This window comes from Bubalus kerabau, chromosome 4 (assembly GCF_029407905.1).
Source record: "Bubalus kerabau isolate K-KA32 ecotype Philippines breed swamp buffalo chromosome 4, PCC_UOA_SB_1v2, whole genome shotgun sequence".
NCBI classification, from domain to species: domain Eukaryota; kingdom Metazoa; phylum Chordata; class Mammalia; order Artiodactyla; family Bovidae; genus Bubalus; species Bubalus kerabau.
In genome coordinates this window covers 91,035,635-91,061,734 of record NC_073627.1, presented here as the reverse complement: position 1 = coordinate 91,061,734, position 26,100 = coordinate 91,035,635, and the positions used below count along the sequence as shown (strand labels likewise).

The following is a 26,100-nucleotide window of genomic DNA, read 5'->3' as shown; positions in this document are numbered from 1 at the left end:
CAACATAAAAATGAGGGATTGAAGGGCTCCCCAGGTGCCTCAGCAGTAAAGAATCTGCCTGTCAGCGCAGGTGCCACAGGAGATGAAGGTTCGATCCCTGGGTCAGGAAGATCCCCTGGAGGAGGAAATGGCAACCTGATCCAGTATTCTTGCCTGGAAAATTCCATCAACGAAGGAACCTGGCGGGCTACAGTCCTTGAGGTCACCTAGAGTCGTATGCATCTGAGCACCTGTGGCTGCAGGGTTAATTAATGCCTTCACACCCAAAAATAAATAATGAGGGCGTGAAAGAGAACGCTCTGATTTGTGCCCAGTAAATCTGGAGGATACCATTCGGAAACAGTTTGTTGCTCTGGAAATAGTATTCCCTTCATGGCGCCAGTCCAAGGTCAGGAAGTTCTCGGGTCGTCTGCCACAGTCACAGAAGATCTGTCCAAAGCAGAGTCCCGCTAACTCCTACTTTTCCTGTGGTGAATTAGTATTCTTCTTTTTTTTTTTCTTCATCACCGTGCCTAATTATCTCTACCAGGACTACAAGGAATTTTGATTGGTGTTTGTGTTAGTGACACAGGAAAGCCTAGAATGATTGTCACTGCATTAACACAGCTCCCAGTCCCACCAAATGCTCATTGCTTTTTCATGAGGCTTCTAGGGTTTTTTTGTTATTGTTGGGAGGGGTTGGGGAAGAAGGGGTTGGTTGGTTTGTTTTTTGAAGTTTGAAAGTATTCTTTTAAAATTTTATTTTTAACTGACAGTGTTGTGTCCGTTTCAGGTATACTGCAAGGTGAATCAGTTATAATATCCACTCCTTGTTTTAGATTCTTTTCCCATGCAGGCCATTACAGAGTATTGAGTAGGGCTTCTAGTTTTACTGGTGGAATCACTATCTATGGGCCTAGACACACACATACACAAGCGATTGGCTGTATATTAGAACCTTGGAGGGTGGTGCGTTCTCTGTCACTTACTGCTGTCAACTCTGATTCCCAAGTGGGTAGACACAACCACCTTTCTGGCCCGTCATAGGTCACTGCTCATTTCATTCAAAGAGCCACAATGGACCCTTTACCCAGGTCACGTAGAATTGACCCTTATTCCACTTTCAGCAGTGGTGTTAAATAACAAAGCCATGGTTTGCTGTGATAGTATGTGCCTCTGGTAACTTATTATCATCTCAGCATGACTTCTTTTTTTTTTTTTTTTTTTAATCAGACACCATATTTTTCCTTATAGAAATCTTGAGAGTACTTGGGATGACTTCAGGATAAGAACCATAGGAGACTTGGCAATGCCAGAGTTAAATATTCCCTACCAGGAATAGGGAGACTGCATGGAATTAGGGAGAAATCATGGGTTTTGAGGTCAGATAGATATTGGCTCCCATATTTGCTTTGTGGCCTTAGGTCGGCTCCTTTAACCTCTCCAAGACTCCATTGTCCTTAGCTGTAAAGCAAATGTAATTGTCTAAACCAGAGTGGGGAGGGGTTGTGAGGATGGTCATGTTGGTAAAACCCTCAGCTAATTCCTACCTCATAAAATAGATGCTCAAAAAAATAAGAGTTTGCCATCCCTCTTAGTTCCCTATTTGGGAAAGCGTATGATATAAAAAGACCTTCATGTTTATTTCATAGCCATTGCAGTTTATTCCTACATTTAACCAGCTAGTATGGGAGCAGAGTAAGGTAGAGGGTATGGATAGAGCCAGGCTTTAAGGCAGCTTTCAGTACGGCCCTCGCCCCATCTCTTGGTCATATCTAGAACAGAAAACACAACAGCTGGTTCTCATGGTTTCTATTGCTCCTGCAAAAGGTAGCAATTATTGGGATATTCCACTTTATTTTAACACCTAATCCATTAAGGTGTGTTCTGTAAGAACAGCAATGAGCTGATGAAGTGGGAGTGGAGGAGGCAGAGTCCAAATGTCCCTAAAAAGTTAATATCCTGTGTGACATGACTGAAGGAAGTAAAGCCCGTGGGCAAGTGAGGTGTGAGTCCTGGAAATGAGCAGCTGTGTCCTGGTGGTCACAAAAGCCTGTGAGAAGTCAGGGAGAAATCAGAGAGTTTATATAAATAGTGTTGTTTCCACCCAGCTGTCTCCTCGAATACTTGTGGGAGAGAGAAGGAAAGAAGTAAAAGCCAGTCCAGGGTACAGACAAGTAAAGGACATCTTGCCCCCACATCCTTGTTAATCTTCACAGGCCATCTTTGAGCAAGGTGGGGCTGCCCTAATAGCTTCCATTTACTGGGAGTTCACAGTTGGTCAGGCACTGTGTTCATCACTTTATATACATTATTTTGTTTAATCTTCCCCACAGTTTTATGAGGATTTACTATTCTTGTCCTAATTTTACAGCTGAGGAAACTGGATCTTTAGAGGGATCATGTAACTAGCTGGTGGCAGGTTCAGATTGGAACAAAATTTACTTCCAAAGTTGTTACAAAAGAGCTTGTGATTCAGTCCCTGCCTCTATTAAAGATGTTCACATGCCCCATTCCTCCCTCCATTTCCCCGTCCAGTCCCTCCATCCTTGCCTTCCTCCCATCTCTTTATCTGACCATCCCCTGTCCTATTCTAGGCATTAAGCTCTAGGCATGAGAATTGACATGGTGAAGAGAACCAGTCCTCCTCGCCCCATAGTATTGAATAGATTAAAGCATAGTGAAGATCACAGGCAAATTTACAGTCCCATCTTTCTTTATCTGCAACAGATAGCTTTCATCTCAGACTCTCGGTTGCCAAGGGTAGAACTAGACTCTTGGTAAAAGCTAGTGCTTAAGGGATAGTGAAAAATTCTTTCAAGCACACATGTCTCAGGACAAAACCAAATATGCAGGAAATGAACCATGTTAAAAGAAAGATCAAGTAGACCTAAAATGAGTGTTAAAACCCAGCACTGAGTCATTAGGTAAAGCACTCAGTTCCTAAGAAAACACTTTTACAAAGAAATACTAAGTCATCCAGAGAGATTCAGCCTAGAAATATGAATCTGGGAGACACAAGTGGCTCCCTTGGAGCTTTTGCATCTTTGCTCTGCCACAAGCAACAACCACTGGCTTAGCTTATGCTTAACTGATGGCCTGTTGGTGTTGTAAATTGCCAACACCCTTACTCTCTTACAAACACACATCTCTTTCCCCAGTGTCCTCTGTACAACCCTGGGTCCCAGTCTCCTTTTCTGCACCACTCTCCTCTCTGAGCATCTCTTTCCTAGTACCTCTTTCTTCTCTCCCCCAGAGACTTAATCCTAATCACCTTGCCCTCTTAGTACCAAAATTCTCAAATGACCTTTCTCAACCATTTGTGCCAAGACCCCAGTTCTTTCAACTCTTTTGCTCCCTGTGTCTGTGCAAGTCAAGTCTCTTCAGTGATGTCCAACTCATGCGACCCTATGGACCGTAGGCCACGAGGCTCCTCTGTCCATGGGGTTCTGGAGTGTTTTACCATGCCCTCCTTCAGGAGATCTTCCTGACCTAGGAATTGAACCCACATCTCCTGCAGCTCCTGCGTTGGCGGGTGGATTTTTTACCATTGAGCCACCTGGGAAGCTAACTGGGTGGCCAGTACACAAATGCATGCATGTGATCATGACAATGCACAGTCATAGCAGCAATAGCAAAGATATGAATGACTGTCCTCGGGAACACTGAGATGCGTCATCTAATCCAGATTGAGGAGGGTGACCCAGAGAAGGTGACCACTGAGCTCACTCAGTCTCATTCTTATAGATATCAAAGTATTGTTTCTAAAATTCTATTCAAATATATTATTGATATACTACTTAGATATTGCCCCTAAAGTCCTAATCCAGGTACTTCAGAAGCCATTTGGACAGCTTTATGTCTTGCCTTCTGTCCCCTTTCAGTCTTCCAGATAAGCCTGAAAGTGCTTGATTCCCCTGTATTATCTCATTATTGAATAAGTGTTAGTCTCTCAGTCATGTCCAGCTCTTTGAGACCCAGTGGAATGTAGCCCATCAGGCTCTACTGTCCATGGGATTCTCCAGGCAAAAATACTGAAGTGGATTGCCATTTCCTTCTCTACCTTATTGACTAAAGACATATGCTATTGATTTGAGACGTTTCAATGCTCACATAACAGATCACCAGCCACAGGCATTAGTTTCTGAAAAAGTTCGTGGTCAGTAAGGTGTTACAAGAATATTTTCTGGTTGCTCTCAATTAACAGGAAACTGACATAACAATGTAATACACAAACAACTATTCCAACTGTTTAAAATAGGTCAGATTATTTACTACCAGCTTTGTTGGATCACTGTCCCCATGGGTAACACAGGAACTTGAACTTGATCATTTTTCTGTAATTTCCCTATCTTCTCCAAGGTACCATGACTCAGGAGATGCAAGAGAGGACCCAAGACATAGGGCAATGTACTTGTGTTGCATCTTCAGGCAATGGTAGAAAACTCTGAAAAACAGATGGATCACTAATGCCCAGCTGTAAACTCAGGGTCAAGAGCTCTTGGGTTATACAGTTTTCCTAAGTTCTCTGAATTCTGTGTAACTTAGTGTCATGTAAATACAAGATACTGGATATTTCTCTTTATTTCATCTTTTAAGCCACCTCTTCGTCTTTTGCCCTGTAAGATACTCCAGAGGGTTCATTTTCAGGCTCCTGTTATCTAATCAGTCATCCAGATACTTGCTTATTGGGCAGATGTCATTGGAAGATTGGCTTAATACACAGAAACAGCAATATCACAGAGAAATCTTGGTCTGGGAACTGACACTCGAGCTGTTTTGAGGTTTAAGGAGTAAACAAAAAAGAGATGTATACTCTAGCCTTGGCAGAACCCCACATGCTAGACACGGGTTTCTCTTTTATTTCAGTCAAAAGTGTTTGGGGGTGGATTCTGTAGATCATTGCCGAAAGCATTCAGGATGCTTTTGGAAAAATTGAGTTAAGAATAATAGAAAATGAAGCTTGTGCATCACTGATACATTTACTGGGGAAGTTTCCTGGAATCAAAAAAACCTCTGTGTGTGGTCTATCACCCATCCCAGCCCTACCTCCACCCCCACCCGGAGACCATGCTTCAACTGCCTCAACTCCTTCTGCAGACGCGCGAGGCAGCAAAATCAAAGATTGCAATGCCCAGAGCTTGTACAATGGTAAGCTTCATCAAGCTATGGAAAATTCACAGAAGGAAGCTGTTATAAGCAAGGTATTTATTGATGTAAAACCCACCACAACTAGACAGATACCACCTATCAATGCTCTTTTTGTGAGGAAAATGATGCCAAAATTACGATGTGGGGGAGAGGCTGATAATGGAGCTGAAGATTCTCCCCTCTGTGAGGTTTGATTTTGTGGCTTTTTCTTTTTGGCACTAATGGCTGGCTGTTTGCAACTGGGGGCGGACAGTAAGATGACAGTTTGGGGGCCAGGAGCGCTTCCATTTTTCTCGTATTTCTCCTATGTTACCTGCCCGCTGCTTCCATAGGCCTTCTGACGGCCCATCCTGGGCACACCTAGAGAGGCCTTCTGTGGAAGTGGGCACTGTCACGCACTTCATCTTTCATGTAATGGAGGTTGACGGTATAACTGACCCATGGTGGTGTGAAGCGAAACCACCTGTGGGCTGATTGACCCTCCCTTGATCTAGAAAAGAAAAGTGCTGTTTTCCAGCTCACCCCTGCATACCTAACTCCTTCAGGAGGGTTGTTGTGCAGAACAAGGTTGGTAAGATGTGGACTGCTTTTCACCACACGTCTGCAGCTGCATACGTAGGTGTAGAAAGTGAATCCATGGATTGTATTCCTCTCTCTTGACACGCAGGAAGGTATTGTATTGATATCTTATATACTTGGCCATGACATCTTCCTGCATCTTTTCATCCTTATGTATGTCAGATTCCCTGAGCATAGGTAATGTGGTGTAAACCTATCCTGACGTATATGCCGATTGGATAATTGTTTCATTATTTGCTCTTTATTGCATTTGGGAACCCCAAATCCTTCCCTATGGACAGACCGCTCTCTGAAATGGATGGGTTTTCTGAACATCAAATGCACCTATTTGTTCACAAAGAACTCTCTCTTCCTGAAAAGCCAGTTGCAATGGTGATACATGGGATGATTTCCAGAACAAATTCTCATGCCCAGGTCCTTGGCAGATAATGCTGATGGATTGAGTCCACCTTCTTCAGGTATTATTGGGAATCCTTGTTTGTTGTGGACAATTTTGCCAACCAGTTCCCGGAACCTGGACTCTTTCACTTCTGGTGACTGAGACATCATGGTCACATGAAGAGCTTGGTGGACACTGAATCCTCATCACTTCTCTATTGGGTCCGTCAGTAGTGTCAGTACCAAGAAATCACAGGGTTTCATTCATTACACTTAAAAAAGCCAGAGAGTGGTAGGGAGTTTTGACAGACTCATCTAGAATCTAAAAATTTGGCAAATGAGTTTCTGGTAGTGACTGGGGTTGTACAATCCCAGAATGTAATCTTTTTTATCTTATCTGTGAAGGAACATAGGTCAAAGGTGACTTGCCCAAGTAGCCGTGGCTAGCAGAGCTCAAACTAAAACCCTGAAAATGTAGTGCTTCTTGACTTTGAGTTCAGTGTGTATGATAAACAAGTGGCCTCCAGAAACTCATATAGTGAGTCAAAATGTATGATCGAGAGCCAGACTTCTAAGTTCAAATTTTGATGCTGCCACTTATCAACTATGTGCCCTTGAGTTGAGTCACTTAACCCTTCTCTGTGCTTGCTTCCTTGTCTGTAAGATAAGAATGAAATAATACCTATCTCAGTGGAGTTCTGTGCATATTAATGGGTTAATTTATGTAAGGTACTTATAAGAGAGCCTGGTTATAGGCCCTGGATAAGTTTTCCAGTGCTCAAAATGCACTAGAGCTGGAATCAGGTGGCAGAGTAAGGGACCCCAATAGCTGGAGGTGGACAAATATACTCTTCACTACAATAAGAAAGGATTTTCTCACCAAACTATTTTTTTATTAATTTATTTATTAGGCTGTGTCAGGTCTTAGTTGCCACGTGTGGATCTCCATTGCATCACACGAGATGTTTAGTTGCGGCACGCAGACTCTCTAGTTGGGGCACACGGGGTCAGTTGCTCTGCAGCATGTGGGATTTTAGTTCCCTGACAAAAGATCGAACCTACGTCCCCTGCATTGCATGGTGGATTTTTAACTACTGAACCACCAGGGACGTCCCCTCACCAAGATATTGAAAGAAGTTTTTATTCTTTCTCTCTACCTCCTGAACATGATAGAAATGAATTGAGTTGTTTATGTTTGGCTAAAAAGATACCAGTTACCTCAGAAAGAAATATTTAATCCTTTCCAAAGAAAGCATATAGATCCATAAGAAAAGCATTCCTTACTCCCTGAGAGTGAAGAATAAGAGTTAAGGGGAAAATGAAAGGCAAAGGAAGAAAATATAGCTGCATTCACAGAGCATGACATTTTTCTACTAATTTAGTATGAATGAATGATAGTCCAGAATTAGGAACTCAGTTGGCCTCCACGTGAAATGGGGTAGAAATCCTCCCCATGGTTTTTTGGAAGTCACATAAATTCCACTGTTCTTGCTCAGAACTTAGTTATCAGGTTGTCTCAAGTTCCTATTTTTTCACTGGAAAATTTTCTGAGGATCAGGGAGCTGCTAGAAAGTTCTCTGTGGCCTGGGGAATGTTGAGCTACCTAAAACCAAACTGTTATATTTATTGTAAATGTGCAATAAAACAAACACAATTGAATACAAAAGAGTTGTTCTGATTTGGGTATATTAATAGCAGTCAGTTCAAGGAACCACAAAAAGGCAAAAAAAAAAAAAAAAAAGAATACTAAATACCCTTTCTTCCTATTGGCCTCTCTTGTGTCAGACAAATTGTATCATGAAAATAATAATAGTGATGGCAGCTACCAGGCGGTGTTGTGTTCCCAGCACCTGCACAGGCGAGAGGCCAGTAGGTAAGAATACAGTTAGAACTCTGGAAACCACTTAGGGTTGAATCCTGGATCGCTACTGACTAGCTGTGTGACCTTGGTCACATTACTTCAGTTAACCCGTATATAAAAGGACATAATCATAGTCCGTCTGTCTTAGGTTGCCATGAAGATTAAGGAGTTAGTAAATGTGAAGTTCTTACAATGGTGTGTGTGTGTATGTGTGTGTCAGTCAGTCATGTTCAACTCTTTGTGACCCTATGGACTGTAGCCCACCAGGCTCCTCAGTCCATGGGACTCTCCAGGCAAGAATACTGAAGTGGGTTGCCATTCCCTTCTCCAGGGGACCTTCTCAACCCAGGAATTAAACCTGCATCTCTTTTGTCTCCTGCATTGACAAGTGGATTCTTTACCACTGAGCCACCTGGGAAGCCCATTCCTAGTACATAATGAGCATCCAATAAATACTGAAAGCTATCATCACAGTTGCTGTCCCGTTTTATAGATAAAGAAATTGACATTCAAAGTGGGTTACTTGCCCAAAGATATAAAGTACAAGTGGAAGTAGATTCCGTCCCTGGCTTGCTGGAATCCAAAGTTCTAGGTCAGTCTAATGCACATGTGTCTCCTGCTTGGTGAACATTACTCAGGAATTCGGGGCAATTCATCAGTGCTATTCAGATCCCAGTGTATTTAAAAATAGTGTTCCAGGGATAAAAGTGCTAGCAATAAATGAGCATCATGGATAATCAAGAACAAATGACAGATTTAATAAGCCAAAATAAATCCTAATAGGAGGGTTTAAATGTATTCAGACTTCAGTCTGATAATAATCCTTTAACTCACGCTGAGATAACAAAACATCAAAGAGTAAAACGTGTATTCTACTTGAAGACGTCTTTGAACCTCACTTGAAAAACAACTTTAGGTCATTTTTGTGTTGTCAAATATGAAAATATTTGTGCGTGGTCTCCCTCTTTCTCCTCAAGTAGACACCCCTCAGGGCTGGCGAGTGTACAAGCTGCTGTGTGAATAAAAACAGTCTTGGTTTACAAAGAGCAGGTGCTGCCTATAGCAGTGTGCGTGTGTGTTTGTGTGTCCCGGTGCTGATGATTTTATCACACCCTGCATCTGTAGCTAGCTGCTTATCCTGATTCCTCACTTATCAAATTCTGGAGACTGAGCCAGAGATGTCTCTCCAGGGCAGATGGCTCTATCTTTTGTTTTCCTCTGCCAAACCAGGTTTGAAATGAATTTCTGGTCTGATCAGACATGACAGAGGGCTTGCTTGAAGTCCCTCATCCCTCTGTGCTGTGGGCCTGTTGGGATTCTCTCCAAAGCTCAGCACCCCTTGGGATGAATGGAAAGGGAGTATGCTGGGCATTTGGCTCTCTGCTGCTGAGACGTGTGCTACCCAGCAGTGTTGTGGGGGCTGCGAGTTTGAACTGTAGTGAGCTTAGACCATATTTATCATTAGGGCTTTGACTGCCCACTATGCCTCTGTTTCCCAGGCTCCCTTACCCACTGTAACTATTTCAAGGAAAACAGAGACGAGTGAAAACCAGAATTTCCCAAGCATTTACTAGGCTTTCTAGTCAATATTCTTTGCAGCCCTGAGCATGAAAATAGATAAACTGAAAGTCTCCAAATGTATCCTGCTTTCTTACAAATCACTCTGCCTAGGATACTCTCTACTTCTGCCCTTGCCTGGCCACCTTTTATTCACCCTTCAAGATTCAGCCCACGTGTCACAGATTCCAGGAAGCCTTCCATGACTGTCACTAACTTTTTGATCCCCAGTCTGTATTTGTATGCTTCCGTCTATCTCATGTTTATCTATCTCATGGACTGAACTGAGTCCCTTGGAATAGGATCTATGTCTCCTGTCCATTCACATAGAGCCTGGCCAAATAAAGTGCTCAACAAATGCTAGTTGAATAAATAAATAGCACTTATTTCAGTGTCTTATCGTTGTCGCTGAAAGCCCTTAAAGTCAATAAATTTTTTAGTCTCTGTATCCCCATCATTCAGCATAATACTTGGTACATAGCAGGTTTTTATCCAATGAATGTATGGTTATAGGCACATATATGTATATGAATGGCTGAATACATGGATGGAAGAAAAAGTTTTAAATATAAAAGCCATTATGACGCAAAGGAATGGGGGGAGAATCTTGCAGGAGATAATAGAAGCAGATCTGTGGATGCTGACATAAAGGACTGACCTTCCCAAGCATTTAAGAGAAAACCCATGAATATAAATGGCCAGAAAGGTTTCCATTTACAACATAAATAAAAGGATTAAAAACTGCTCAAGAAAACTAACTCCAGCAAGTGTATTAGTTTGCAAGGGCTACCGTAACAAAGTACCATAAACTGGTGTCTTAGAATGGTAGAGACTTATTCTCTCATACTTCTGGAGGCTAGAAGTCTGAAATCATGTGAAATCAGAGAGGGCCATGCTCTCTCTTCAATCTGTAGGGGAAGGAGGCTTCCTTGCCTCTTCCTAGCTTTAGCTGGTTTGTCAGCAATCTTTGGTGTTCATTAACTTGTAGAAGGAAAAGGCAATGGCACCCCACTCCAGTACTCTTGCCTGGAAAATCCCGTGGACTGAGGAGCCTGATAGGTTACAGTCCATGGGGTCACTTAGAGTCAGACACGACTGAGCGGCTTCACTTTCACTTTTCACTTTCATGCATTGGAGAAGGAAATGGCAACCCAATCCAGTGTTCTTGCCTGGAGAATCCGAGGGACGGGGGAGCCTGGTGTGCTGCCGTCCTTGGGGTCGCACAGAGTCAGAAACAACTGAAGCAACTTAGCAGCAGTAGCAGCAGCAGCAGCTTGTAGAAGCCTCTCTCTCTAATCCTCTATCTTCCTGTGGTCACTTTGCCTGTCTATCTCCAGTTTTCTGTTTTTATAAAGACACCAGTCATAATTGATTAGGACCTACCCTCATGACCTCAGTTTAACTTGATTATCACTATAAAGACCCTATTTCCAAATGAGGTCAAATTCTTCAGTACCAGGAGTTAAAATTTCAACATATCTTTTGGGGAGGACATTACCAACCCATAACAAGGAGAATTCTTAAGGTTTTAGGATTTAAGTGAGGAATGCCACCTGCAAGTCAATGAACAGATGGTGATCTTTATAACCTGATTTGATGGATGCCAAGCAATGCTCTTAACTCCAAAATACTTGGTCCTGAATCTTAAAAGCCTTATATTTTACTTGGGATGATAACTAGAGAAAAACATTAACGTAAATAGAATTAAGTCAAATAAAATATTCTAGCCTTGGCTTAGAACAGCTTCATGGTCAGTGTTATAGAACATAAACAAGGACCAAATGACAGTAAGTCCACAAAGAGGGTGTAGTTGTTCTTGTTCAGTTGTTCAGTCTTGTCCAACTCTTGGCAACCCCATGGACTGCAGCACACCAAGCTTCCCTGTGAGAGGTAACAGGCAGGAAGGCCAGGGGTCTCCAAATGGAAGAAATAGCCTGCAAGTGTCAGACATTTTTATCTCTCTTAAGCGGCAGGAGGAAACAAACTAGCAATATTTTTTTCCTTCTCTATACAAATTTAGTATAAAGAGAGGTTTCTCTTAAAATACTGTGTTGCCATAATGACACCTGGTTTCGCCTCAAGTTAGCTATTCTTGAGCCTAGAGATAACCAATGCCTTTTTCTTATGGAAATGTTTGTCTTAAGCTATGCTAATGTACTACGCCTTTACCCCAAACTCTGTCTCCAAGTCGTTCCGCCTCTTGGCCCAAAACCTACTTGACAAACCAGTATGTTATACTCAGATATTGTTCCCCTAATCTATGTAAATGAAACTATTTGTATGGTGGTCCACCCTTCTTTAAGATTCAAGTTAATTATTTTATGACCCAAGATAAACCATTTGGTGCCAAGATTATCCCAAAATGCATCTTATGGGCAAGGGGCCTGGTGCTATTCTAAATTATAAGACATTCCTTTCTTTCATTAACAGACTGCTAGTGACTATATAACATCCAGCTGAAGACTAGCAGGGGGGTGCTCTTTCTGCCCCCTTCTGATGCCTATGTCAGAAGCTTTCTCTATCTCCTTTATACTTTAATAAAACTTTATTACACAAAAGCTCTGAGCGATCAAGCCTCGTCTCTGGCCCCGGATTGAATTCTTCTCCTCCGGGGGCCAAGAATCCCGGTGTATTCGCGTGATTCAACAACAACCTTTCACCTGTCCTTCACTATCTATTGGAGTTTGCTCAAACGCATGTCCTTTGAGTCAATGATGCCATTCAACCATCTTCAGCCTCTGTTGCCCTCTTCTCCTTTGGCTTTCAATCTTGCCCAGCATCAGAGTCCTTTCCAGTGAGTTGGCTCTTCACATCAGGTGGCCAAAGTATTGGAGCTTCCACTTCAGCCACAGTCCTTCAAATGAATATTCAAGGCTGATTTTGACTGGTTTGATCTCCTTGCTTGCAAGGGACTCTCAAAAGTCTTCTTCAGCATCAAAATTTGAAAGCATCAATTCTTCAGTGCTCAGCCTTCCTTATGATCTAACTCTCACATCTGTACCTGATTACTGGAAAAATCATAGCTTTGACTATACACACCTTTGTTGGCAAAGTGATGTCTCTGCTTTTCAATACTCTATCTAGGTTTGTCATAGCATTCCGTGCAAGGAGCAAGTGTCTTTTAATTTTGTGGCTGCAGTCACCATTCACAGTGATTTTGGAGCCCAAGAAAATAAAATCTGTCAGTGTTTCCACTTCCTCCCCATATTCTTGCCATAAAGTGATGGGATTGGATGCCATGATCTTAGTTTTTTAATTGTTGAGCTTTAAGCCAGCTTTTTCATTCTCCTCTTTCACCTTCATCAAAAGGCTCTTTTGTTCCTCTTCGTTTTCTGCCATAAGGGCAGTGTCATCTACATATCTGAGGTTATTGACATTTCTCCTGGCAGTCTTGATTCCAGCTTGTGATTCATCCAACCTGGCATTTCACATGATATACTCTGCATATAAGTTAAATAAGCAGGGTGACAATATGCAGCTCTATGTACTCCTTTCCCAATTTTGAACCAGTCCATTGTTCCATGTCTGGTTCTAACTGTTGCTTCTTGACCCACATACAGATTTCTCAGGAGTCAGGTAAGGTGCTCTTTGCTACTCCCATCTCTTTAAGAATTTTCCACAGTCCACAGGCCAACCCTGCTACTATTTTTAATAGAACATTTCTACCTAGAATTCTAAGCAACCCAACTGAAATCTCAAACTGCCAAGGGCACAAGTGATTTGGCAGACCATCTACCTCCCTAACCTGTGTCTCAGGAAACCTACCTGAATCATAACCGGCAACAGAAATTCTGTCTCATTTTGATGTGCTGTCACCCAGGAAACAGGGCAATCAGAGAATGGGAGGCAGAGCTTAGGAGTTTTCACTGAGTTGAGCTGTCCATGGGAAATAGGCATATGGTGTTTCTTAGACAATGGGATGCCAGGAACAAGTGTTGGGGGGTGTTGGAGGGAGGGCTGGAGATGCACTTCACACCTGGGTCTAGTTGGGGGCCCTTGTACTGTTTGACATCCCCGTGGAGGAAGTAGTTATGAAAAGGAAAAAGAAAAAAAAAAAAAAAAAACCAGCATGCTTGTAATGAGAACGTAAATATATATCTTGCTGCAAGTACTTTTTTTTTCAAGAGCTATTCATTAATCCTTTTTAAAAATAGAAGAAAAAAAAAGTACCAAAGAGGTCATTTACGATGTTGAAATCTTGATAACCTTGATTTCTTTTTTTTAAAGAGATGATTTAGAAGGTGAGGCAAGCTGACATGGCCAAAGTTGTCACTTACACCACACTGTTCTCTGATGGAAATAGGTACTTTGCAATCTCAGGTGTTTGGTAAACTTTATTATAAGTATTTTTATAGAGCCAAAGCCTCATGCCAAGCAGGCTGACTTCCAAGAGAAGCGTGGGTCTATCCCCTGTTTCCTGAGCCACACAAGTTCCTCTTTTATAGGGAGCCCTGATTTTCACGATGCTATTGATCATATATGCTTTTGGTTAATTTTTGGCCTTCAAAGAATATTTGTGCTCTTATTGTCTAACATCTCCTTTGATCTTTCATTTTCTTTTTTCCTAGGCCCCTTTAAGCAGCTTTTTAAAACACAGAGGTTGCAGCAGATCCATCTGCCCTGGAGTATATATGTTTTTCTAAATGAATCTTCCTCTCTGACCCTTCATGACTACCTCCTCTATTCTTAGTGACTTCTCAGGATAGAAGTAATCTGAGTTCCCTTCCCAACTTTGTGGAAATCACTGGAACCCTAACTTGCTGATCTGTAAAATGGAGGTAGTGATGCCTGCTTTGCTTTATTTCTAAGTTAGGCGGATAGAGTGAGACTGTGTCGATGAACAGACTTGGTGGTTTGTAGTCAGTCATATAAATGCAAGTCTTATGAGCACCACACTGCCTATCTTCTGAAATTCTGTAGTGTTCATGCTTCAGCCCAGAAGTTTAGCAATTAGCTCATTCCTCTTACCTAGCAATGTTTGCTGGGTCTGCTGGGTGTTTGTCAGTTGTCTCCATCTTTGCTGAAAGCATGTTGAAGGTGGCGAACACATCCCTACCTCTGTATTTGTCACCGGGCTTTAGCCAGCTATGCTTAAATGCTAAATTACTGTGGGCATGTCACAAATGTCCTTGCCCCCTGTCTCCATAATCTAGGGCAACTTTGACTCACTCCAGGAAGAATTCTCACTCTACTCATTAAACTCTCTTCTCTCAATCATCATCCATGCATTTACCAAATGTTTACTGAGCACTCAGCAAGAACTGTTCATATTAGCTAATGTTTATAGAGCGTATCATCTGCGCCAGGCACTTTACTTAAGCCCTTTACATAGATGTGTTCATGTAAACCTCCTAACAGCCCTTTGAAGGGAGTATTGTTATTATTCCTATCCTACATAACTAAACTGTTGAGTAACTTGCCCTAGCTTGCGCAGTTAGAGAGATGCAGAGCACAGGTCATTCATGCTGAATCCAATTCCAGATCCAAAGATCTTCTTCATTAGGCTACGATGACTGGGCATCCTTGATGTGCCAGGCACGATAGTAGGTGCTGGAGATAGTAAGATGAATAAGTCTGGGCCATTAGGATCTAGTAAGAGAGACAAATAAGTAGATAAATAACTACACTATGAGGGAAATGAGACTGCGGGAAGAAAAGAATGCCACCAGAGGAGAGACACAGTAGTGTGCTGCAGAGAAAAAGGGCTAGCTTCACCTTGTGGGAGGGGCATTGGGAAAGTATTTAGAGATAAAGATGATGTTCGTGATCTAACCTGAGCGGAAGAGGAGTCTGCCAGTCGAGAAGAGCTGTACTCCTCTGCTGGGTATTCAGCAAAGCTGATTATGGGGGTGACCACAGAGTATACCAGACTTCTTTGGGAAGCACAGTACGGGCCAGTTAAGGACTTGACCCTTGGCCTGTGGGTAATAGGGTGTTACCTGTTACCTGGAAAATGGATGTTTTTCATAACTTTTATTGATAGAATTTCAGGGTTGGTTTTAAGTTGCAAAAATAAAACACAGAACTCCCTTATACCTGTCCCCTCAGTTCTCTAGTTGTTAACATTTTGGGACCATTTGAGAAGAATTTTAGGTATGTATCCCATATGCATCCTAACACTTAGGTGTTTCTTACCTAAAAACTAGGATGTTGTCATGAATAACCACAGCGTAACTAACCACCGATCAAGAAGCAGCTGAATTCAGTAACACCATCTCATGCACAAACTCCACTCGCATTTTGCCTGTTGTCCCAGCAATGCCCTTTTTAGACCCAAGATTGAATCTGGGGTCTTGTATTTGGCTGTCATTTCTTCTACTTTCATCTGGACAGTCTCGTCTTTCATATCTTGGACATTTTTGAAGAGTACAGGCCAATTACTTTGTAAAATGTCACTCTGTTTGGGTTTGCTTAATGTTCCCTTACGAATTTTAACTTTTGCCAGAAACAGCACAGAAGGATGCTGTATTCTTCTTAGTGCATTGTGTCAGGAGACGATGACAGATGTCTCATTCCATTCGTTACTGATGATGTCACCTCGTGATTTGGTTAAGATGATGCTGGCCAGGTTTTTCACTGAAAAATTTGTAAGTAGGTTGATCATATTAATAGTAAATAATAAGCATTTTATTGGGAGATAATCTCAAACTCAGTGAATACCCTGTTCCTCACCAAATTTTCACCCAGTGTTAATATTCATTGATGAGTCTTGCCTGAATCAGTTGTTATTGTTGCAGTTATTGTTGCCAAATGGTGACTTTCTAAACTCTTATCAATCCTAAATTACTAGTAGGCATTCTACTATTAAGTAGAGATTTCTCTTTGTTTACTTTGAATATCTAATTTGCTTAAAGGATTAAAATTCATTACTATCAAGTTGTCCCAGACCAGTGGGAATCCCTTCAAACTTACCTCTGTGTCCTTTTGATTTTTACCCCATCCTTCTTTGAGTACTTCCCAGTTTTCTATACAAGATATTTCAAGTTCATTTTTTATTTTCCCAGCCCCTGCTCCAGAGCCATTTTTACAGGAACTGGCTCCTTAGTGGAGACTGATATTTACAAACTAAGATCTGGGCACTTCATACTTGATACAGCTAGGATGACATTGCTTCTAGACCTTTGAGCAGAGAGAGCTAGGAAACATTGTAAACATATACATATTACATTTGTATACACTCATGTGTATCTGTTGACATATCTTTGTCTATCTAACTGTCAATTAAATATCATGAGCTCACACTGTTTTCAATACCAAATTTATAAGATTTATTCTGGTCTTCCCCCTTTTCATGTGTGTAACCCCCCTCTCTGATAAGAAGAAGTCTGGCTCTCATTCTCCATAATGTATTTATATGTTTGTTCAATCCTCCCTGAATGTTTGGTTCTCAGTTATCCTTGCCCAGTGGTGAGCCCAGTCACATGCCTATGGACCACTCCCTCCCAAACCTCAGGCTAAAGTTCAGTCCTACAAAGTGGAAGAGGGAAGAAAGGTAGAAAAGCTGATTAGAAAGTACAGCTGCAGCCTGTACCTCCACTTGGCCCCCACTGGGTGCACTGGACCAAAACTGAGCCCTGGACACACAGGCCCCCCTCCCCTGAAAGCCCAGCTCAGACCCCAGTGAAAGCTTATAATCAGAGGAAGTCAAGTGAGCAAATTCACATTTCAGATGTCATTTTGGAAGCTTCAGGCTATGGATAGATTGGAAACTGGAAGACGGGGAGATAAATTCAGAGCCACTAATAGTATTCCAAAACCTTTAAGTGGGACGAGGTCATAGTGTCCCTGGTGAAGTGAGGATTCTCTTTGTCCTACCTTAGGATTTCTAGAGCTGGCCATGCTCCGTGGTATCTGAGTTATTACTGCTGGCTTGCTGTGTACCTCCTGACCTCAGCGGCATTCTAAAGAAAACAAATATCTTTAAGGGACCTTTCAAAAAAATCACAGGATAGAAATGTTGAGCAAAAATGTTAGAGGACTATACACAAGTGTAAAGAATGCATCTAACAAATAAGCAAAGTTCATAATGGTATTTTGCCTCCCAATAAAAGCTGCATTTTTAGTTTTGAACAGGAAACAGAGAAACAAACCCTGCTTTGCTGCAAAAGCCAAGGTAAGAGGAGGTTCTCCCGATAATAGCTTGTGGCAGGGAGTCTCCGTTAGAAATTACACGCATTTTACTAGCAACAAACAGTGAGTTGCCATGCTGGGGCCTCTCTGAAAGGTAGGGGAGCAAAACCACTCACATAATGTGCCCTTGTCTAAAGGAAGGCCAAAATCCCTCCCATGTGTAGCAAATCAAACACGAGCGGCTAAGAAGTGCCACCCTCCATGGGTCCTTGATTGCCCAAATTGTCTCTGATGGCCACCTTCACAAAGAGCAGACATGCACCTGGGGGAGTCACACTCTGTCTTGGCCCTTCAGCTGCCAGGTCACACTGCTGCTTCTCTGAAAAACAACTGCAAGTGTGTTCATGACCCTTGGTGACATTGCTGTGGTTGATTCTGTGACTTAGAAACAGATCTGTCATTTTGTTATTTGTCATTTTCTGAAGTTGAAAGCACCAGGGACCCGGGAATTTGTATCTCAAATCTAGTTTGTCCTGCTATCTTCATTATTCTGGCCCTCAGAAGCATTTCCCCGGGCTGCCTGGATTTGATTCCTGATTCCCTTGTTGTTTGTTTTGTTGGGTTGTGGTTTTGTTTTTGTTTGGGTTTTTTTTTTTTTTTTTAGTAATTTATTTATTTGTTTCATTGGGTCTTCTTTGTGTGCAGGCTTTCTCTAGTTGCAGTGAGTGGGGCTACTCTTTACTGCACTGGCCTCTCTTGTTGCAGAGAATGGGCTCTAAGCGCACAGGCTTCAGCAGTTGCGGCACATAGGCTCATTAGTTGGGGCTCATGGGCCCCAGAGTGCTGGCTCTGTAGTTGTGGCACATGGATTTTATTGTTCCATGGCATGTGGAATCTTCCCGGACCAGGAGTCGAACCCATGTCCCCTGCATTGGCCAGTGGATTCTTATCCACTGTTACCACCAGCGAAGTCCTCCCTTGTTTACTAGCTGTGTAAAGTTGGATAAGTTGCTTGGCTGGTCAGAGCCTCTGACGTATTGCTCTGTAAAATGGGAGAACTGATAGTACCATCTTCATCTGGTGGGTATAAGTAATATATAAATTTAGGTATGTATCCCACATCTGGAGGGACCTTAGCCCTGAGTCCTGCTAGGATAATGCAGAGCTGGGGCGTCTAATATCCACAGTGCTGGCCTCTGTCATAGGGAGCAGCCCCATTCTCAGCACCCACGTGTCGCAGTCATGGGAGACTTGGATGCGATACAAGTGGCGCTGAGTGTGAGGCCTGGGAGGCGACGCTCTAGGCCATGACTAATTAATCATTGAACTTCTCCAGGCCTCAACTCCTTGTTGTTAAAATGCAAATAATAACAGTACCTCTTTCACAGGGCTGTGGAAAGGATTAAAGGAGGCAACCAGCACAGTATCTGGTTCATTGTAAACACTGGTAATTTAGTATCACTGTTGTTATTGGCAGTACTAGGTGATGTCAGCTGGATATGTTGCCGTCACATCAAGGCATGTGGCTCATGCAAAGGGTCACTGCTCTGCCCGAAGCCAAGAACTAACCAGATACGGGCAGAGTGACAAGACCACATTCCAGAAAGTTGTACTTTGGGCGGGACTCCAGCACCATCACAAAAACAAAGTGGGAATTGGGAAACCAAGCCTAAAATTTTAAATCCGATTATAAACATAGGGCAACCCAAGTACACATGATGCTGGACAGAGGGCGAGAAGCCTACTTCCAGCCTTGCAGAGCAGGAGGTAACCTTCCGTCTCCTGCCTACCCTTGATCAGGAGTCAATTGCAGGAGCTTGGCAAGGTCCAGCCAGAAGCTACAGGGCATCACTGTCATCTGTCAACTCCCGATGCCTTCCCTGCAAGCAGGTTTTGGCAGAAAGAAATCGGAATGTGGAGAAGAAAGGTTCAGAGGAAAGAAAATAGTGTAGAAAGAGAATTCAAAGGGACCAGTCTCCCTAACATTTTGGCCATGAGCCCAACCATGAAGCCAACACCTGAAGCCCAGAAACTGAAACAAGCCATAGTGCTCATGTTTACCATTCTCTGTACACAGAGCCAGATCCTTTGGCCCAAAACACTGGGGCAGGTGTGTTTTGGAATTCAGAATTTGGGACATTTTAGAAATATGTTATGATTACTAATACATTAAGTATATAATATCTGCAGTAAGTTCTGGCAAGGGGTGGGAATGGGGAGGGGCCATAATCCAATAGGCTAATATGGCTGCAGTAAACTGTAAATATTTACATCAGGTGAGATGAGGCCTGTCACAGCACCGTGTCTGTCCAGGCCCAGCTTTGTCACGAAAGAGTTTGCACCACCCTGAAGAAAACCTAGAGCTTTGGGGACTCTGAAATTGGGGTGGGTGGTTTTTAGAGGACACACCTGGGGTTCCATTAAATGTGAGTTCCCTCATTCTTCCTGAGCGTCTGCTGTTGCAGGCACCTGCTAGGTCCTGAGATCACAGTGGTGTATTGGTTTCCTAGGGTTGCCGCACCAAAGTACCACAAGAGAAGTGACTTAAAACAGCAGAAAAGCATTCTCTCACAGTTCTGGAGGCAAAAACCAAGTCCAAAATTATGATGTCAGCAGAGCCATGGTCCCTGAAACATGTGAGGGAGAATCCTTCCTTGCCTCTTCTAGCTTCTGGAGTTTACCGCAGTCCTCAACATTCCTTGTCTTGTGGATACTTCCCTGCCATCTCTCGTCTCTGTCATGACATGGCATTCTCCCCAAGTGTCTCCCTCCCTTCTTATAGGGATACCTGTCATATTAGATTAAGGACCCACCCTACTCTAGTATGACCTTGTCTTAAATGGTTATATCTACAATGACCCTACTTTCAAATAAGGTCACATTTTGAGGTATTGGGAGTTTGAATTCCAACATATCTTTTAGAGGGGTACGATTCAACCCATAACGAGTGGTAAGTCAAAACAGGCATAGCCCCATGCTCTCACCAAGGTAATAGTCGAGTAGGATAGTCAGATTACAGGTATATCCTAAAGAAGACATACAAATGGCCAACAGATATATGAAAAATGCTCAGTGTCGCTAAGCATCAGGGAAATGCAAATGAAAACCACAATGAGATATCATCTCAGACCTGTCAGGATGGCTCTCATCAGAAAACCAAAGGCCACAAGTCTTGACAAGGATGTAGAGAAATTGGAACCCTTGCATGCTGCTGGGGGAAGTAAAAAATGGTGCAGCCACTGTGGAAAACAGTATGGTGCTTCCTCCAAAAATTAAAAATAGAACCATCATATGATCCTGCAATCCCACTTCTGGGTATTTATCCAGAAGACTTGAAATCAGGGCCTTGAAGGGAAACTAGCATTCTCATATTCATGGTAGCACTAAGTACTCTCAGTAGCTGGTTCCAAGATGTGAAAACAGCCTAAACAACCATGAAAACGGTGATGTATACTTTTAAATCGAATATTATTCAGCCTTATAAAAGAAAGAAATTCTGCAATATGTAACAACATGGATGAACCTTAAAGGCTTTATGCTAAGTTAAATAAACCACTCACAGGGGACAAATACTCCATGATGCCACTTATACAAGGCACCTAAAATAGTCATAGAATCATAGAATTAATAATCCATAGAATCAAAGAGTGGAATGGTGGTTGCCAGGAGCTCAGAAGAAGAGGAAATCGGAATTGCAATCAACAAGTGTAACGTTTCAGTTAAGCAAGATGAGTGTGAGATTTTCTGTACAACACTGTACCTAGAGACAATACTGTGCATAGCACACTTAAAATTTTGCTAAAAGAATGCTCTTTCCACAATAAAACAAAAAATCAAGTGTGTTGAGAATTTCCAAATAGAGAACTATGCATGGAACCATATCCTAGAGGAGAATTTTACCCAGTCGAGGGCTTCCTCCCTGAGGAGGTAACATTTTCAATGAAGATGAAAAGATGGATTAAAGTCAAGGGGAGAAGCATGAATGCCCTCACTCTCCAATGTCCAGAGCCCCAGTCCTCCTCAGCACTGGAATTACGGGAAGCCAGAACCCAGAATCCCAGCGAAGGCCTTGTCCATGTCTCCCGGGGTTGCCAGCTACAGCTTGCCTGCAGGCTGGCTCCCACGGGCCTACAGTCCCTCCCTCAGAAACAGCCAAAGGCACAGAATCCAGGGAGGCAGCTCTTGGCAGCCATTGAGACCCAACACTCACAGCTGAAGCCCCCATGCAGGGGAGGAATAATGGGGTCATCTCTCTGCTTTCCCTCTTTGGGCCTAAATTGATGAAAAATACCTGGACCCGTAATCAGCAAGCTGCTGAATGCACAGATAGCTTCTGCTGCCCTCCTTCCTTGAAGATGTACAAGTAAGCAGATACGTCTGTTTTGTGAGTTTTTCCAGCAGCCTTGAAGTGGCCTCATGGCTGCCAGATGCCTCTGCTTCAAGCTCCCAGTGACTGATTTTCTGCCAGAGGTGAGGGCAGGAGTGGGGCAGCCAGCAGTGTGGAGACAGTATTAGAGCAAATTTTAACCTTGGAACAGCGCTCACTGTGTAGGCAGCTCCTTTATGAGACATGCATAGAGTGGTCATCAGCACTGGGGGTGGTGGTTGTATTTTACACCCACAGCATTTTAGTATTTCTCTTGAAAGTGGTTGGCTGGAGGGTGAAGAACATCCTTTTTTGAAGCATAACAAATGCAAAGAAAGTTCACACATTCTGCACATATGGCCTGGTGATTTTCACAAAGCGGGTGCACATCCAGCATCCAGATCAAGATAACATCCCAGAAACCCTCCCCCTCCCCCCAGCATACCCTATTTCTAGTTACTACCCACCAAGGGCAGCCACCTCCCTCACTTCTAACATTGTAGACTCGTTTTGGGTTTTGAGTTTTAGGTAAATGAAATCACACTATGAATTTTTGTAGTTGTGGCTTTGTTCACTCAGTTTTATGTTTGTGAAGCTCAGTCATGTTCCTTGTTGTTCTAGTTTATTCTCGTTCTATGAAGTTTTATGTGAATATATCCTAATTGATTGTCCATTTACCTGTTGATGAGCATTTGGGTAGTTTTCCATCTGGGCTATGAGGAATAGTGCTTCTGTGAACATTAATTGTTCAAAAAGAAGTATCATTCATTTCTTTTTGGTTGTGTTGGGTCTTGTTGCTGCTCCCGGTCTTGCAGCGAGTGCATGCTACTCTGTAGTTACAACGTGTGGGCTTTCCATTGAGGTGGCTTCTCTTGGTGTGGAGCACAGGCTCTAGGGCGCACTGGCTTCAGGAGTCGTAGCTTGCAGGCTCCAGAGCACAGGCTCATTAGTTATGGCACACAGGCTCAGTTGCCCTGCGGCATGTGGGATCTTCCTGGACCAGGGATCAAACCCGTATCCCTTGCATTTCAAGGTGGATTCTTAACCACTGGGCCACCAGGGAAACTCTGAACATTCTTGTATATGTCTTTTGATGAACATATGCACATTTTGGGGGGAGAATATATACTTGTATTGCATGCATGCTAAGTTGCTTCAGTCATGTCCATCTCTTTGTGACCCTGTGGACTGTAGCCTGCCAGGCTCCTCTGTCCTTGGGATTCTCCAGGCAAGAATAGAGTGGATTCCCATGCTCTCCTCCAGGGGATCTTCCCAATCCAGGGATCAAACCCGTGTCTCTTATGTCTCCTGCGTTGGCAGGTGGGTTCTTTACCATTTGTGCCACGTGGGAAGCCCAATTATATATATTTCAAGTGTACAACATGTGCTTTGAGATACAGAATTAGTTGTCTATTGTTCCACAATGACTTTTCCCCAAACCTAGGAGCTCACAACAAAAATAAACATTTATTACCTCTCGTAGTTAAATGAATGAGAAATTTGGGAGCAGCTCGGAAAGGCAGTTCAGGCTCCAGATCTCTTAGGAGCTTGGAATCATCTGAAGGCTGGGCCTAGTCGAGCAAGACTGCTTTCAAGGTAGCTCACCCCTGTCACCGGCAGGTAGATCCTGACTGTTGGTGAGCAGCCCGATTTCCTTTGCATGTGGACTTTTATCCACATTTTCTCGGGGTCCTCATGACATGTGGCTGGCTTCCCCCAGAGTGAGCAGTCAAAGAGAGAGAGCCATGTAGAAGCAATATCCTTTCTCTAATTCGGCCTTGGACGTCACATAGCACCCCTTCTACCTCATTGTATTCCCTACAAGTGAGCCAGTAAGTCCAGCCCATACTCAAGACTCCATCTTTAAAATGGGGAAGAGGCAAAGATTGTGTGGACATATTTTTTAAACCAGTAGCCCTTTAATATTTTAAAGCTTGGAATTTACCCAAGCTGGGGATCTAAAAATAAGTTTACAGACATTCACACAAGGATCTAAAAGAAATATATTCAACTCAGCCTCTCCTCTTTTATTCATTTTAAAATCCTGTGAATATTTATAGGGCGGTTTTCAAGGTATTTCCTGAAAATAAGATGGCATAATAGAAAGTACACAGGCTTCAGATCCAGACACACCCAAGTTTGAATCCTGGGTTCACTACTTACTAATTATGGGTATTTGGGCAAGCAACCTCTTAGATTCTCAGATTCCTTGAACTTTAAAATAGGGAAAATCAATACAGCCTATCTCATAGTGTTCTGGAAGTAATTAAATGAGGTAATGTGTATAAAGTGCCCACTATGGTGGTAGATCCCTTCCATTTGTTCATTTATTTTAAAAAGTAGTAACCATATATATTAACTGTTTAGAAAGAGCTATGATGAACCCTGTGAGAGACACACAAAAACTGACTCAGACACAGACCTTGCCTTCTACAGGTGTATATTCTCATAGGGCCCTTGACAGGCAGAATAACTGTAATACTACTGAGAAAACATTTAATATCTGGAACAAATATGGATACAGTTTATTTACAACTAAATATGGATTAAGTTTGGATATATGGAAATGGAAAAAATGTTGAGGGGCAAGGAAAAGACCAGAAGTATTACAGATTAGGAGTAATCACTTTAGTAAAGATAGAGCTAGAAAACCAGGGGGCATGAACTGAGAACAAGAAAGGGCTTCATTACTGATATGGCTTGAATCCAGGGTAGGAAAGGAAGTTGTGGAAATAGGAATTGGAAAGTTAATTACCCTAACAGAGTACCTGGAAAGGGTTGAGAGAGCTCCATTCAGCTTTACAGTCTGATGAGAAACATTATGGCACCCCACTCCAGTACTCTTGCCTGGAAAATCCCATGGACGGAGGAGCCTGGTGGGCTGCAGTCCATGGGGTCACTAAGAGTCGGACACGACTGAGCAACTTCACTTTCACTTTTCACTTTCATGCATTGGAGAGGGAAATGGCAACCCACTCCAGTGTTCTTGCCTGGAGAATCCCAGGGATGGGGAGCCTGGTGGGCTGCCGTCTATGGGGTCGCACAGAGTCGGACACGACTGAAGCAACTTAGTAGTTGTAGTAGTAGTAGTAGAGAAACATTAAAGCTAGTGACTTTTTTTTTTTAATTGGAGTAAAGTTGCCTTACAATGTTGTGTTAGTTTCTGCTATACAGCAAAGTGAATCAGCTATATGTGTACATGTATCTCCTCTATTTTGGGTATCCTTTCCCATTTAGATTACCACAGAGCATTAGGTAGAGTCCCTATGTTATATAGTACGTCCTCATTAGCTACCTGTTTGATACATACTGGTGTATATATGTCAACCCCAGTCTCCAAGTTCATCCCACTCTCCCCTTCCCCGTTTAATGTCTCTACATTTGTTCTCTACATCCATGTCTCTATTTCTGCCTTGCAAATAGATTCATCTGTACCATTTTTCCGGATTCCATGTGTATGCATTTACTGTAAAATATTTATTTTTCTCTTTCTGGCTTACGTCACTGTGTATGACAGACTCTAGGTCCATAAAGTCAGAGACTTTTATTTATTTATTTTTATTTATTTATTTTTTTTAAGTCAGAGACTTTTAAACCAGTTTTCAGGGCTGGCTACAAAAGTTAGGCAGTCCTAGCTACTGAAGGGTCAACTTGCCATGCTTTTCTTGGCTGGCTCCTGTAGAATCTTTGTGTCTTACTTTGTAAACAGAACTTTCTAAAACTGATCATTAAAGAACACTTCTCACTCCAAACCCAAGAAACTCAGTTTTTTTAATTTGGTATTCCCATTTTAGAGGCTGCATCAACAGGGAAATTGTTTTTATAGGCCCTTGCTACTGCTACTGCTAAGTCACTTCAGTCGTGTCCAACTCTGTGCGACCCCATAGACGGCAGTCCACCAGGTTCCCCCGTCCCTGGCCCTTAGCTCACTATAAACGTACTTGTCAAGACTTGGCTATTTGGAATGGCCAGTTTATGCACTTAACTCATTTCTGTGTTTGACTTCCTCTTCCAGATAATAAGCTGTCCTCTCCACTTATTCCTCCTCAAGAAGGGTGATCTATTTTGCAACTTTCACTTTTGTTACATTCTCCAGTCCCAGACAGTGATGATATTTATACATAAGACAGGGACATTTCTATGCTATTATGGCAGCTTG

At 42.6% G+C, this 26,100-nt stretch overlaps 1 protein-coding gene across 1 annotated transcript in view; it reads left to right on the top strand.

The window, feature by feature from the left end:
- Window positions 1-26,100, top strand: part of ADAMTSL1 (ADAMTS like 1) — a 1,145,195-nt gene that overhangs the window by 929,120 nt on the left and 189,975 nt on the right. The gene's annotated exons all lie outside the window — the stretch shown is intronic.